General features: G+C 34.9%; 2 non-coding genes across 2 annotated transcripts; both read left to right on the forward strand.

Annotated features, from left to right (window-relative positions):
• Window positions 1–12,285: 12,285 nt before the first annotated feature.
• Window positions 12,286–12,357, forward strand: TRNAP-AGG (transfer RNA proline (anticodon AGG)). Its single transcript has one exon. It is a non-coding gene; the product is annotated as a tRNA-Pro (tRNA).
• Window positions 12,358–12,457: 100 nt separating this feature from the next.
• Window positions 12,458–12,529, forward strand: TRNAP-UGG (transfer RNA proline (anticodon UGG)). The gene has a single exon. It is a non-coding gene; the product is annotated as a tRNA-Pro (tRNA).
• Window positions 12,530–14,112: the final 1,583 nt, after the last annotated feature.

Below are 14,112 nucleotides of genomic sequence, written 5' to 3' on the forward strand. Positions count from 1 at the left end.
ATGTTATAGACATTTGGACAAGTTCAACAAGTGGGGTTGAGGTGATTCAAATGGTTAATGTCACTTTATTTGATTCAAATTGTTTATGTGATAATCCAGTTGAATAGTTACAGGTTATTTCCAAGGTCTCTCTTATTGAACGCCAACAGGGTTGAAATGATTGAGATGAGCACCTGATTGAGTTTGACAAAATGGAAATAAAATCAAATAAAATCACTAAAAAAAAATCGATAAAATTGAAAAAAATTGAAAAAAAAACTAGCCTTATGACACTTCCTTCAACTAGAAGGGCAGTAAATCAAGGATTCCTTCGCCCAAGACCCATGATCCAACTCCCAACATGGAAATGATAAGCTATAGAATCATTCCAAGAACCTCAATGGATGGGTTACAAACTCACGTTACCAATCTCAACAACTGGACGTGTCATCGGCGTTAGAAGAACGACCGCATCAGAGCAAGTCATGGGGATAGAAGATCCCGTTGAAGGATGATAGACCAATCGTAATCTTCAGCCCAATGAGCCAAGCTTTTGTAGAAGCAAGAACCCTTGTTCTAAATTGAGTCAAAGCTAAAATTAGATAATGAGATCGAAGATTGAGAAACAAGATTTGGAACTTTATTATAAATTGAGTCATTTCTCAATCGAACTTGATCAAGGCTTGATTGAATGACTAAGATGCAATCTACCACAAGAATTGCATGAAACTTAGAAATGACAAAGATATGCTCAGATTTCTATGAGGGGGATCGTCTCAATTTGAGAGATCAAACGAATCAGCTTGTAACACATGAAAACTATAAACCCACTCCCACTCCCAATTCAGCTACGCTAACCTTAAAATGAAAATTCTGAAATTCTAAAAAGAAATAATCACTAAGATTTCACTGTTTATTGAAATTTTAAAAAGAAATAGTCACTAATTTAAAATGAAAATTCTGAAATTCTAAAAAGAAATAATCACTAAATTTAGATTTCACTGTTTATTGAGATTTTAAAAAGAAATAGTCACTAATTTAAAATGAAAATTCTGAAATTCTAAAAAGAAATAATCACTAATTTTAAAAAGAAATAGTCACTAATCAAAGAAATAGTCACTAATTTTAAAAAGAAATAGTCACTAATCACTAATTTTAGATTAAATAGTGACCTTCAAATCTTTAGTTTGACACTCTCCCTATCCCTGCTAACAAACACAAGACCTTCCAATATTCAATCTAATGCTCTCCCAACTAAGTCATCCCAGATAACATAAAAAATGAAAAGTCATCCCAGATAACATAAAAAATGAATAATGGTTGGATCGAACACGTGACCTTCAGATCTTCAATCTGACGCTCTCCCAACTGAGCTAAATCCGCAATCATTAGAAATAAAAATTCATGAGTAAAGATATTTTTGCTGATTCATTGAGATTTTAAAAAGAAATAATGACTAATTTTTTATTGAATAGTCAGGTTATGCAAATAGAAACAAGTGCGGTGAACGTAGAGATCGAACACGGGACATTCAAATCTTAAATCTGACGCTCTCCAAACTAAGCTATCCCCGCTAACATTAAAAATGAAAGTTTTTAAGTAAAGGTATTTCCGCTAATTAATTGAAATTTTAGAAAGAAATGATCACTAATTTTAGATTGAATAGTCAAATTGTGCAACGTGAACCATGTGTGGTGAATGTGGATCGAACACGAGACCTTCAAATCTTCAATCTAACGCACTCTCAACTGAACTATCCACACTAACGTAAAAAATGAAAATTCATCAGTAAAGGTATTTTCGCTACTTCATTGAAATTTTAAATAGAAATAATCACTAATTTTTAATAAGATATTCAAGTTATCCAACTTGTATAAGGTGCGGTGAACTAGAACACGTTAGGTATTTTCGATAATTCATTGAGATTTCATAAAGGAACAATGACTAATTTTAGATTGAATAGTCGGGTTATGCAATTAGAATCAGGTGCGGTGAACGTGGAGATTAAACACGTGACCTTCAAGTCTTCAGTCTGACGCTCTCCCAACAGAGCTATCCCCGCTAATATTAAAAATGAAAATTCATAAGGTATTTTCGCTAATTCATTATGTTTAAGAAAGAAATAATCACTAATTTTAGATTGAATAAGCAAGTTATGTTTTTAGATTGTATAGTCACGTAATAAACTTGTATTAGGTGCGTTGAATGTGGATACAACACCTGTGACCTTCAAATCTTCAGTCTAACAATCTCCCAACATAGCTACTCTTGCTAACATTAAAAATGAATATTCATCAGTAAAGGTATTGGGTACACTTCTGGATATTCAACAAAAGGCAATAGTATTAGACTGAGATGCCAGATTTAAATCTCGCTTCTGGAAAATTAAACAAAACGAATTGGGTACGCAGTTATAGTATGACATTCCACCCATAAACAGATGGTCAAACAGAAATGCTCAAGCAAATATTGAAAGACATGTTGAGGGTATATGTGATGGATTTTGTAGGAAGCTCGGATAAGTACCTACCCCTTATGAAATTCGCTTATAATAATACTTGCCAAGCCACCATCACAAATGGTCACATACGAGGTTCTTTATGGACGAAGATTTCGATCCCCTATCTTTTCGGAAGAAGGGGGGCAAACGACAACTATTGGGCTAGAGCTGGTGCAAATTACCAACGCCGCAGTCCAGAAGATTAAAGCTAGGATACAAACCGCACAAAGCTGAGAGAAAAGCAATGCAGACCTAAGGCGCAAGGACATGGAATTGTAGGTAGGGGATCATATACTCCTAAAGGTAGCACCCCATGATAGGGGTGCTCAGGTAGGGTAAAAAGGGGAAGCTAAGCCCTAGGTTTATCCCTCCCTTTGAGATATTAGAAAGGATTGGATCTGTGGCCTATAGAATCGGGCAATGCCCAAACATGTCTGCAGTACATAATATCTTTCATGTATCCATACTACGGAAGTATACCCTAGATCGTTCGCATGTACTGGCTCATGAAACTCTCTTCTTGAGAGATGACCTAACGAATAAAGAAGACCCGATTCAAATAATAGACAAGAAAGTCAAATGATTGAGAAACAAGAAAATCTCTCTCGTTAAGGTCCTATGGAAGAATCATAGAGTAGAAGAAGCCACTTGGGAAACAAAAGGCAAATAAGAACCTTGTACCCTGACCTATTTTAGAATAAGCACTTTCGATGACCGAAAGTTTTCAAAGGAGAGGAGAATTTGCAACACTCAAGGTCTCCAATAAGAGACAGTGTATAATCCGTACTAGGTTGTATCTAGAAGCAAAGAACAAGTAAAATTGAAAAAACATTAAGAAAATGGTACTTTTTCTAATTTTTATAAACTTCCCGAATCATTAATTTTTTTATAGAATAAGAATTACAAGGTGTTTAAAAAAGGAAGGCTCCAATCGGAGAAAACTTTTCTAGCAGAAGATTCAGAAAAATCAAGAATGAAATTATAGAAATTCTAGACGTTTTAATGGTAGTGGAAAATCCGTCTATAAATTATGAATTAGGGTAGACTATTAGGGGCAAGAAGCAAGATTAATCGAGTACCCAATCGAGAGATACAAGTTTTTTGTTTTGGGGCATCGTGTTCATGGATTTACCTCGAATTCGAGAACTATAGTCCACTATTCATTTCCAAACTTGTTCTTGCACCTTCTAAATAAGTTTACCCATAAGTTTGGTGAAGGAAAGAGGTTCTCAAAGTGCTAGTAGGTTTTCACACGAATTAGTCCACGTTAGGTTACCCTCTAATGTTTTCCTAAGCTAAAACCTCAACTCCTAAAGCCTAACCCATGACATTATGTATAAACCTAGGTTCATCAATAATCCATGTACCAAGTACCTAGAACTATGTGAATAACATGCTGAATAAGTTGCTCGGATCCATACCCAGAAGTAACCATTATCTGCATTACGATGTGTACTAAAAGGCCCCTATTCTTCTTTAGGTAGGATGTCCTGCAATATGTATCATGAGCTGGATGTTATGATAGGCCTACCTTTCACATCAGCTAAACGAGATGTCCTGCACAACGATTTACCAGTATGATTACATGATTATGACGACACCACTCATGTGTTCCTGGGGAGAAAATCGAAGATTATTTTAGGGGAAGGTTTTCAGGATCATTATATGATACATGACACGATGACCTCTAAGTTCTAAGATCCTGAAAACATAACAAGAAGTAATATCCTAGCTTAAGGTCGCGATTAAGAACTTACTAGTAGGCTACTTACTAAGTTTTACACACTCCATGTTTATCATTTTTTTTCAAGTAACTAAGAGTTGGTCATGGATGACTGGACTTTGGAGTGTGGGCCATGTACTAACTTCTATTTTTAATCTAGTATTTTTTGTTCTTCTTTTGAGTCTGCTTCTTATTTTGTGTTTGTAACGAATATGTATATGTAACACCCAAAAAATGAAGAAAATTATCTCCCATAAGAATAAGCCACTCATGAAAGACCCAAAGGATAGAAAGGAAAAAATTAAAGGATTAAGTAAGAACAAAGGACTTAGTTAAGTCACTCGTGTACCACCCTTTTGAAAAGGATGGGAAAGGAAAAAGTAAATCAAAAGGGCAAAAAAGTCATTTTATCAATTATCAAGAATCTTTCCGGATTTGTAATTCCTTATCTAGAAGGAATCTCAAGATTAAAAAAAAGCTAAAAATGATCAAAAAGGGATGAGCAATTTGTAGAAAAATTATAATTTTTCGAGAAAAATAATAATAAAATATTTGGAAAGTGGCAAATTACCAAAATACCCCTAGAAGAATGGATAATTACAGAAATGCCACTATAATTAGAATCAGAGCATCTACCGTGACCATCCGAGCAAAATCCTTCGAACTCAAATTTCAACCGTTGGATCTCCTCCAAACTTTGATATGATCTAGAATGAACACGCACAGATCATCACATCCAACGACTAGTATTCAAAGCCATGGTCGGTAAGGATATGATCGGAGTTGATATCTCCGAAAAATTATCCAGAAAGTTTGATCTCTAAATAACGAAGATTCTGGAGCTCTCAATGTCGATTTAAGCTCCTCCTATAAAGTCTTAAGTAGGAGCAACAATACGGAATAAGAATCGAGAAAGGTCGATCCCCCAATCGAAGGCAATAAGCGTTTAGATTGTGGGTCTCCTACTCTCAGGTTTCTTCCAAATTCGAGAACAATCCTCCACCATTTCTCTTCAAACTTCTACATAACGAAGAATCTGGAGCTCTCACTATCGGTTTAAGCTCCTCCTATAAAGTCTGAAGTAGGAGCAACAATACGGAATAAGAATCGAGAAAGGTCGATCCCCCATTCGAAGACAATAAACGTTTAGATTATGGGTCTCCTACTCTCAGATTTCTACCAAATTCGAGAGCAATCCTCCACCATTTCTCTTTAAACTTATTCCTACCGTTTCTCAACAAGATTACCCACAAGTTCTATGAAGGAATAGAGTGCTGAAAGTGCCTAGAAACCATTCCCCCAATTCAATCAGCCATTGAAGAACTTCAAGAAAAACTTGAAAATCCAATCCGAGGATACATGATGATTCGTCGAGCAAGAATGATTCCAATCAGTTTCTGCACCTACAAGGAATGCTTCCATAGAAGACCACGAAGAAAAATAACCTCGAGAGCGTGTCGAATTGAAGGAAATAGGTTTCAAAATTAAATTGGGGATAAGAGTCGAATTCCTATCTACGATCTCTTTTCCTTCAAATTAAGGATTCCTCTAACTTCAGAGGAAGAAGTTGAGTAAACTTGAGGAAGGAATCGAGAGATGAAACATCGTAGAACAAGCTACCCAAGAGATCGAAAATTTGGCGTTTTGAATGAGTTGCATACCGAGAACGATTTTTGGAAATTAAGGTCTTACACTCAAAGACGTTCCTCCAAACCAATTACTTTAGCCTGAAGAAAGGATATGGAAGAGGTTCAATGAAGAAATAGGGCCTTGAAACCCCTAGAATCGGCTACCCAAGAAGAAATCCTTTGTTTAATCTCCAGCGATAAATCAGATTTTGGATGAACTTTGGAACCGAATATCTTAGGCTACTATCCACGAGAAGGTATCAAATCAAATCCCTAGCCCTTCCTTGTAATACCCATCTTTAAGTTTCACGAAGAAATCGAGGAGAGAAATGCTGTAAATGTGGCTGGACAGACCGAGTTTTAGATGGCGGCGACGCGAAAAATGCGCATCTTCTTCCTGTTCAGAGGAAGAAAACGATGATATGGCCAGTTCAACTGAACTGTCCAAGTCAACTCAAAATTTGACCTTTTTTCGGGTTTTCTCAATTTTAACCCCATTCCAGACCGATTCTTATAGAAAATCTTATGGTTTCAGAAACTAGAAACAATAAGGAGTATGTGGAAGGAAATTTGAAGTAAGTCAGATACTAGAAGCTCAAGAATGGACGTCCCAAACATCGATGACGAGGCAAGTAGCCACCTTGGACTTTTTGTTAAGAAATAAGTAGAAATTGCTTGGATTTTCATATGAACCCTAAACCAAGTATGAATTAAGGATATATGAAAGAAAAACCCAAAGAACCGTGAGTTAAGACCCTGAACCGATCAAATAGCTCGAGATTTAAGTAACGTTAAAATAACCCACTATATGAGCTCCGCTGCATATCAAATGTTAATACTGAGCATATTATATTATGTTGAGGTTAGATATGAAATTTGGTGGTCATTGGATAAGGATAAGTAGGTAAACCAAGAAACGGTGCAAAATGACCATAATGCCCCTAAGGTAATTTAGCTTCGGTTCATGACCTAGATGACCTTCAAATGCTATGAAATTCATCAGTAGATCTTATTTTATGAAATGTTATATGAATTCTTATCCCAAGAGGTTATATAAGGTAACGAAGTTTGGGATTAATTGGAAAACTTTAGTTAGCGAAACCAAGATATGGGAGAAAATGCTCATCACGATCCATATGACCTTTGCCATGAAGCACGATGTTTATAAGTTCTGTAGTCAATGTTGCCAATGTTTGCTGCACACAAAAAATGATAGGGATGTTAAATTTTTTAGTCAGTTTTGGAAAGTATGGTGGATAAATTGGGTACCAAATTATTGTTTTCAACTGCATGTCGACTCATGAGCAAACTGAGGTAGTTAATAAAATATGAGCAGCATTGCTTAGGGCTAATATTTATAAGAATATTAAGACATAAATTGGGTAACAAATTATTGTTTTCAACTACATGTCATCTTCAGATTAATGAGCAAACTGAGGTGGTTAATAGAACACTAGGAGCATTGCTTAGGGCTATTATTTGTAAGAATATTAAGTCTTGGGACGAATGTTTGCCACTCATTGTTCTCTTTTTGAAGTTGCTTACGGATTTAATCCACTTACGCGTCTTGATTTGCTTTCTATTCATTCTAATATTTTTGTGAGTAAAGCAGCCACAAGTAAGGCAAATGGGATCAAAACATTGCATAAAGAGGGGAAGGAGACAATTGAGAAACAAAATTTCAATGTTGCTACAAGAATTAACAAAGGACGGAATGAAATCATTTTTCGAACTAGTAACTGGGTTTGGATACATTTTCGCAAGGAGTGATTCCAATCTCAAAGGAAGACAAAGTTACCTCCAAGAGGGGATGAACCTTATCAAGTCCTTGAAAGAATTAATAACAATGCATATAAAATGACATAAGGGGATCGAGATTAAATCTCAGCCACTAACTTCTTTTGTGGGAGACTATAAATACCCACAAATTATTATGTAAAAATCAGATTTATGAGGAATGAAATTGATCTCTGAAGTTGAGAAGTTCCCCTTCGAAATTCGAGCATCGCGTGTGAGCCATGCAGTCACGCTTTGACATTGTGTGGTTGAGTGAAATTCTCAACCTTCTACTTATTTTTGGGATTTTTTTTCTCCGTATTCATTGTAATTTATTGTGATACAAACAAGTTTATTCTTGTAGGGAATGTATTAAGCACATGGATTTATTAATTACGGTGAACTTTTGTATAAAACGAAGTAAATACAAATGGAGTAACATGAGACAGAAGTAAACATAGTAGTAAAAAGAAACTACATAAACTTAAAGGAAGTTAATCCCATGTGAAGTTAACATGACAATAATAGATCCACTATATTGAGGTTGGATAAATTTCATATATTGAGGTTGGATAAATTTCATATATTGAGGTTGGATAAATTTCATATATTGAGGTGCGGAAAACATATACACATGGGCAACTAAAAATGATAGATCAACTATAAGGGCATTTGGTCTAGTGGTATGATTTTTTTTTTTTTACAAATTAGGTGGAATGAACAAACAAAAATAATGAGTTTAAAATTACCAAACAAAATATCAATTTTCAAATGGAATGGAGAATAAGACCATTCGAAAAAAGAAAAGGACAAAAGAAAAATATTAAATACATTTTCAACTAATGCATTTGGTTGAGAGATATTATGGCCAATATAAGAAAAATATAGCATTAACTAATTTTCATGGACACATTTGGATCCTTAGCATACTAAAATGACTGTTATTATTGGTATCAAACCAATAACAATTCATATCAGCTAAATCTTCCAATTGATAATTAGGCGAGAGAAAGAACTTGAATTAATTTTTATATCTATCAACATGTGGATATAATAAGATTTGAAATTATGTATTTCTATTTCTAGAATTGAAACAAAAACATGTGGATAAATTTCAAATATTGAGGCGCATAAAAAATATGGACCAGCAACTAAAAATGATAGATCCACTACAAGGCATTTGGTCTAGTGGTATGATTCTCGCTTCGGGTGCGAGAGGTCTCGAGTTTGATTCTCAAAATGCTCCCAACAATTATATAAAATTGAAGCATGCAATATAATAAGATTTGAAATAGGTTTTTTTTAAACCTTGAACCAAGAAGTAATTGAGATGGATATTTGGAAAGAAAAAAAAAAAAAAAAAACTATATTTAATTATAATTTAAAGTGTCTTTATAACATGTTAATTGAAGAGAGCAAACAACAAGAATAAACACACAAAGGAAATTTGTGTATGTATGATTCTCTTCAAATCTTGGAAACTATGAGGATTCCTCTCCTTTCTTGACATAAAGACTTACTTTTTTGGGACTTGGACGATAAACAGTCATCTACTCTTACTCCTACTCCCTTCTCTAAGAATCAACATAGCATAATCATTCCATGAAGGCCGAAGTAGTCTTATAAAAGAAGATGAGGCTACCACTTTCAAATCATTCCATGAAGACTTGAGAAAGTTTTGTAAAAGAAGATGAGGGTACCACTTTCTATTGCAGAATTTCTATGTGAATAGAGAATGAACCATATTCTTGGGAGACAAGATAGAGCCTCGAGCCTAACTTCAAAGGCATTACACAAATTGTTCTATGATATTTTTTCTAGGAACTCTTTGTTATGTTGTCCGTTGAAGGTTTCAGGAAAGGGACACAGATTCTCTATTGCACTGATCTCCCAATAGAAGTTTTACCTAGGTCATCTATCGTCACAACCCTTTTAAGGAAGATACGCCCAAATAACCAGTGAACAATAACATTTAAAGAAGTTTGAGAGAGCGAGAAGAGGATTGTGATAGAAGTTGCCCTAGGTAAAACTTCTTTAAATGTCTTAGCCAATCATGACCTCATAATGAGGAGTCTCTTGTACAACAATAACATATGGACAACAAATGTCTTAGCCAATTGTGACGGTCATGATTGCTCAAGGCGTGTCGCCCAAATAATCGGTAAACAATAACATTGCACAAATAACCGCCTTGGACAACAAATCGTTTACAAGAATGGCTGAGACATGCAACATGCAACCACAGGCAACACGCCTTGGGCAATCATGACAATGACATCTGCCCCCACACAATTTATTGGATGAGGCTGACTTTAGGTCTCTCGATGCGCTTCCAGCTGATCTCATAATGAGGAGTCTCTTCCAACCTACTAGGTGCTGTTGAAATCACTTCTCGGTTTGTTGAGTCTTCATGTCTTCTCTGTTCGTGTCTTTCCTACTTTCTTCGCTTGAAACTTTTTTCTTATTTGTATGACGTCATACCACCTGCTTCTGCTTGATGCCTTTTGGGTCGAAATAATAACGTTTCAAGTTACTAACGTGGACAAAAAGGTTAGTCCGCATCCATAAGAGAAATTGGATTCTATATGATGTCTTCATAATCTTATGGATAACTTTAACTAGTCCATAGTATTTTCACACCAGTTTTTGGTTCTTGTTGCTTTGAACTCGAAGTTTATCTGAACTTAACTTATATGAACTCTTTATTTTTCTTGAAATTATTGTGGTTGACGCTTCCGACTGACCCTTCTCTTCATCCGTGTAGATGATATTTCTGTGTGAACAGGTGTTGCTTCAGTGGTTTGTTTCTGTCTCCCTTCTTCAGTATCTAACCTTGTTTTTGTCTCTTCTGGTGGGGATAAATCCATTATCTGACCTTGTTTTGCGTCGTGGTGTTCATGTAGTGGCAACAAGGTTTCTATTGAGGTTGGCTCACTCGAGCTCCCCTTTTTAATTACAACAGTAGCAGCAAGCGTAGATTCATCATGGCTATGATTCTTTTTCAACTGTAGTATCGACATCATTTTCAACCCTCTTGGTTGATGGATGTTTTTCTGATGATCATCGGGTTAGACTCCATTACTACTAGACATTTTGCTAGGGGCATGTAAATGACTTTGTGTTTCAGCAGGACGTTCATTCCTGACACGACGTCGAAGTCATCCATTTCAACTATCACTAAACAATTTGCCTAGTCCAAGGCTCCAGCTTGATTAGAGTTCTCATTGTGACTCCTAAGACAGGTAAAGCTTCCAATTTGACGGCGTTCATCTTTCCTGTATCTTGATGCCAAAGGATGTTAAAATATTTTGCATCTGTCTCCATCATGAGTTGTGGGTGGCTTTAGAGTTGACAATGGTGTTCCTTACTACTTTGTGCTTTACCCAAACCTCGACATACATAATATATATATATTCATTTAACTATAACACATATGGTCCATGAAAGAATTGTAACTCTTATGCTCATTAATATTATAATGGCTACTACCTAAATTATTACCTAAAGTTGATAATTGATGTCCAATTAGCCAACCCTAAATTTGTAATCATTGTGGATTGATTGAAATTACAATGGAAGTAGTTTAAACTCCTAGTACCTTAAAGGAAGTTGGTCTCTTCTAATAAAACACGAAGTTCTCTTTAATATCATTAATACAATTATGCTAGACATGAAACTACAACTGCGTTCAATTTAACTCCATTTTATTGTCATCTTGAATGACGTGTGAATATATATTCTTGATTTACCTTGATATTTCATATTAGTTAAGCTTTTTGCAAAATCACAATTAGACAACAACAAAGATGAACTTTGGTCTGTTTATTATTTTAAAGAAAATTTCTTTCTCCATCTTATTCCTAATAACTCTGCAACTAAATTCATATTATGTTAAGAAACAAATTTTTTACTCGCAAGAAGTAAAATATGCAACTTTAACTAAAATTTCATCTAAACAAATTTTATTGGCATACAACATAGATGACAATTATAGCCTTCAAACAAAAACTAGAGTAGTTGTGGTGAACGGGATAGAAACTCTAGTGTTCATCCATAATATACAACCACTACCTAAATTATGACCTAAAAATTTGAAAACATAAGTTGTAGTTGAAAATTACATAAAACAATCCCCTAAATCAAAGAACTCGTGTCTAATTAGTAAACCCTAAAGATAGTAGCTAACATAGAGTAATTGAAGCTCCACATGAAGTAATTTAAAGTTCCAGTTACTTAACTAAAGTTTATCTCATCTTAATGAAGCATGAGTTGCACTTAAGTTATGAAATATTTATAGACTCCAACTCTTAGTACTATTAATGCAATTATATTTCATATGAGTTTGTCATGAATCAAACTATGATACATTCAATACAACTTCATTTTCTTGTCATACGAAGCAAAATAGAAGAATTAAATCAAACAAACTGACGAACTGAGCCGAATAAATCCAACCCCAACCCAAACTGATTAGTTTGATTCATTTGTTGGGTTGTAGTTTATTCGATAACACTTGCATATTAGAACAATTCAACATTACATGCCTTACTTACAAGTAAAATACTAGACCATCAACTTTTTGTTTTATAGTCCAACAACCGCTCAAGAAAATAGATTTCAAACTTGAGAGAAAAAAATATATTGAGTAGGAGTTAAAAATGTTGCATTTTTTTTAGAAAGGGCATTTGGTCTAGTGGTATGATTCTCGCTTAGGGTGCGAGAGGTCTCGAGTTCAATTCTCGGAATGCCCCTATGTTCATTTCTCAAAAGATGAGCCTTAGAGAAAGAGAATGCTCTTATTAATATCATTTACTTGTGTACTCCACGATATATGTTTATAGTCCATATTAGGGGCATTTGGTCTAGTGGTATGATTCTTGCTTTGGGTGCAAGAGGTCTCGAGTTCGATTCTCGGGATGCCCCTCCAAAAGATAAAAATGACAATTTTGAAAGAAAAAAAAAAACAAAATGAAATAAAAATAGTATAGTCATCAATGGGGCCTAACCCAAAGGAATGCGTGGCAATGAACAACTTCAACTTATATAAATTTCATATATTGAGGCACGGAAAATATATAGACTTGCAACTAATAATTATAGATTTGCTATAAAGGCATGTGGTCGAAGTGGTATGATTATCCTTTTGGGTGTGAGAGGTCTCAAGTTCGATTCTCAAAATGCCCCCAACAATATTATATCAAAATGAATTATGCAAGATAATATGATTTAAAATGTGGTTTTTAAACATTGAACCAAGAAGATCGTCTCGAGTATCAAAATGAATTATGCAAGATAATATGATTTAAAATGTGGTTTTTAAACATTGAACCAAGAAGATCGTCTCGAGCCGGACTTCGAAAAGAGCATTACAAAAATTGTTCTATTATTGTATTCTTTCTAGAACTTTTCAGTCAAATAGGTCATCTGTTGTCACAATCCTTCATCTGTTGTCTATGAACTTTTCAGTCAAATAGGTCATCTGTTCTCACAATCCTTCATCTGTTGTCTAGGAACTTTTCAGTCAAATAGGTCATCTGTTGTCACAATCCTTCATCTGTTGTCTAGGAACTTTTCAGTCAAATAGGTCATCTGTTGTCATCTGTTGTCACAATCCTTTCTTTTTAGGAACGGAACTTTTCAGTCAAATAGGTCATCTGTTGTCACAATCCTTTCTTTCTAGGAACGGAACTTTTCAGTCAAATAGCCTTCATCTGTTGTCTAGGAACTTTTCAGTCAAATAGGTCATCTGTTGTCACAATCCTTCATCTGTTGTCTAGGAACTTTTCAGTCAAATAGGTCATCTGTTCTCACAATCCTTCATCTGTTGTCACAATCCTTCATCTGTTGTCTAGGAACTTTTCAGTCAAATAGGTCATCTGTTGTCACAATCCTTTCTTTCTAGGAACGGAACTTTTCAGTCAAATAGGTCATCTGTTGTCACAATCCTTTCTTTTTAGGAACGGAACTTTTCAGTCAAATAGGTCATCTGTTGTCTAGGAACTTTTCAGTCAAATAGGTCATCTGTTGTCACAATCCTTTCTTTCTAGGAACTTTTCAGTCAGAAAGGTCATCTGTTGTCACAATCCTTTCTTTCTAGGAACTTTTCAGTCAAATAGGTCATCTGTTGTCACAATCCTTTCTTTCTAGGAACTTTTCCGTCAAATAGGTCATCTATTGTCACAATCCTTTCTTTCTAGGAACTTTTCAGTCAAATAGGTCATCTGTTGTCACAATCCTTTGTTCTATTGTATTCTTTCTAGGAACTTTTCAGTCAAATAGGTCGTCTGTTGTCACAATCCTTTGTTATATTGTATTCTTTTTAGGAACTTTTCAGTCAAATAGGTCATCTGTTGTCACAATCCTTTATTTTATTGTATTCTTTCTAGGAACTTTTTAATCAAATAGGTCATCTGTTGTGTACTCCACGATATATGTTTAAACCCCTTACCTTATCAGTCATCAGGCAGGTTTTTGGTATCATATATCGAGATAATTATTATGAAAAA

Source organism: Cucurbita pepo, chromosome 16 (assembly GCF_057944985.1).
Source record: "Cucurbita pepo subsp. pepo isolate OVF chromosome 16, ASM5794498v1, whole genome shotgun sequence".
In the NCBI taxonomy this organism is placed as follows: Eukaryota; Viridiplantae; Streptophyta; class Magnoliopsida; order Cucurbitales; family Cucurbitaceae; genus Cucurbita; species Cucurbita pepo.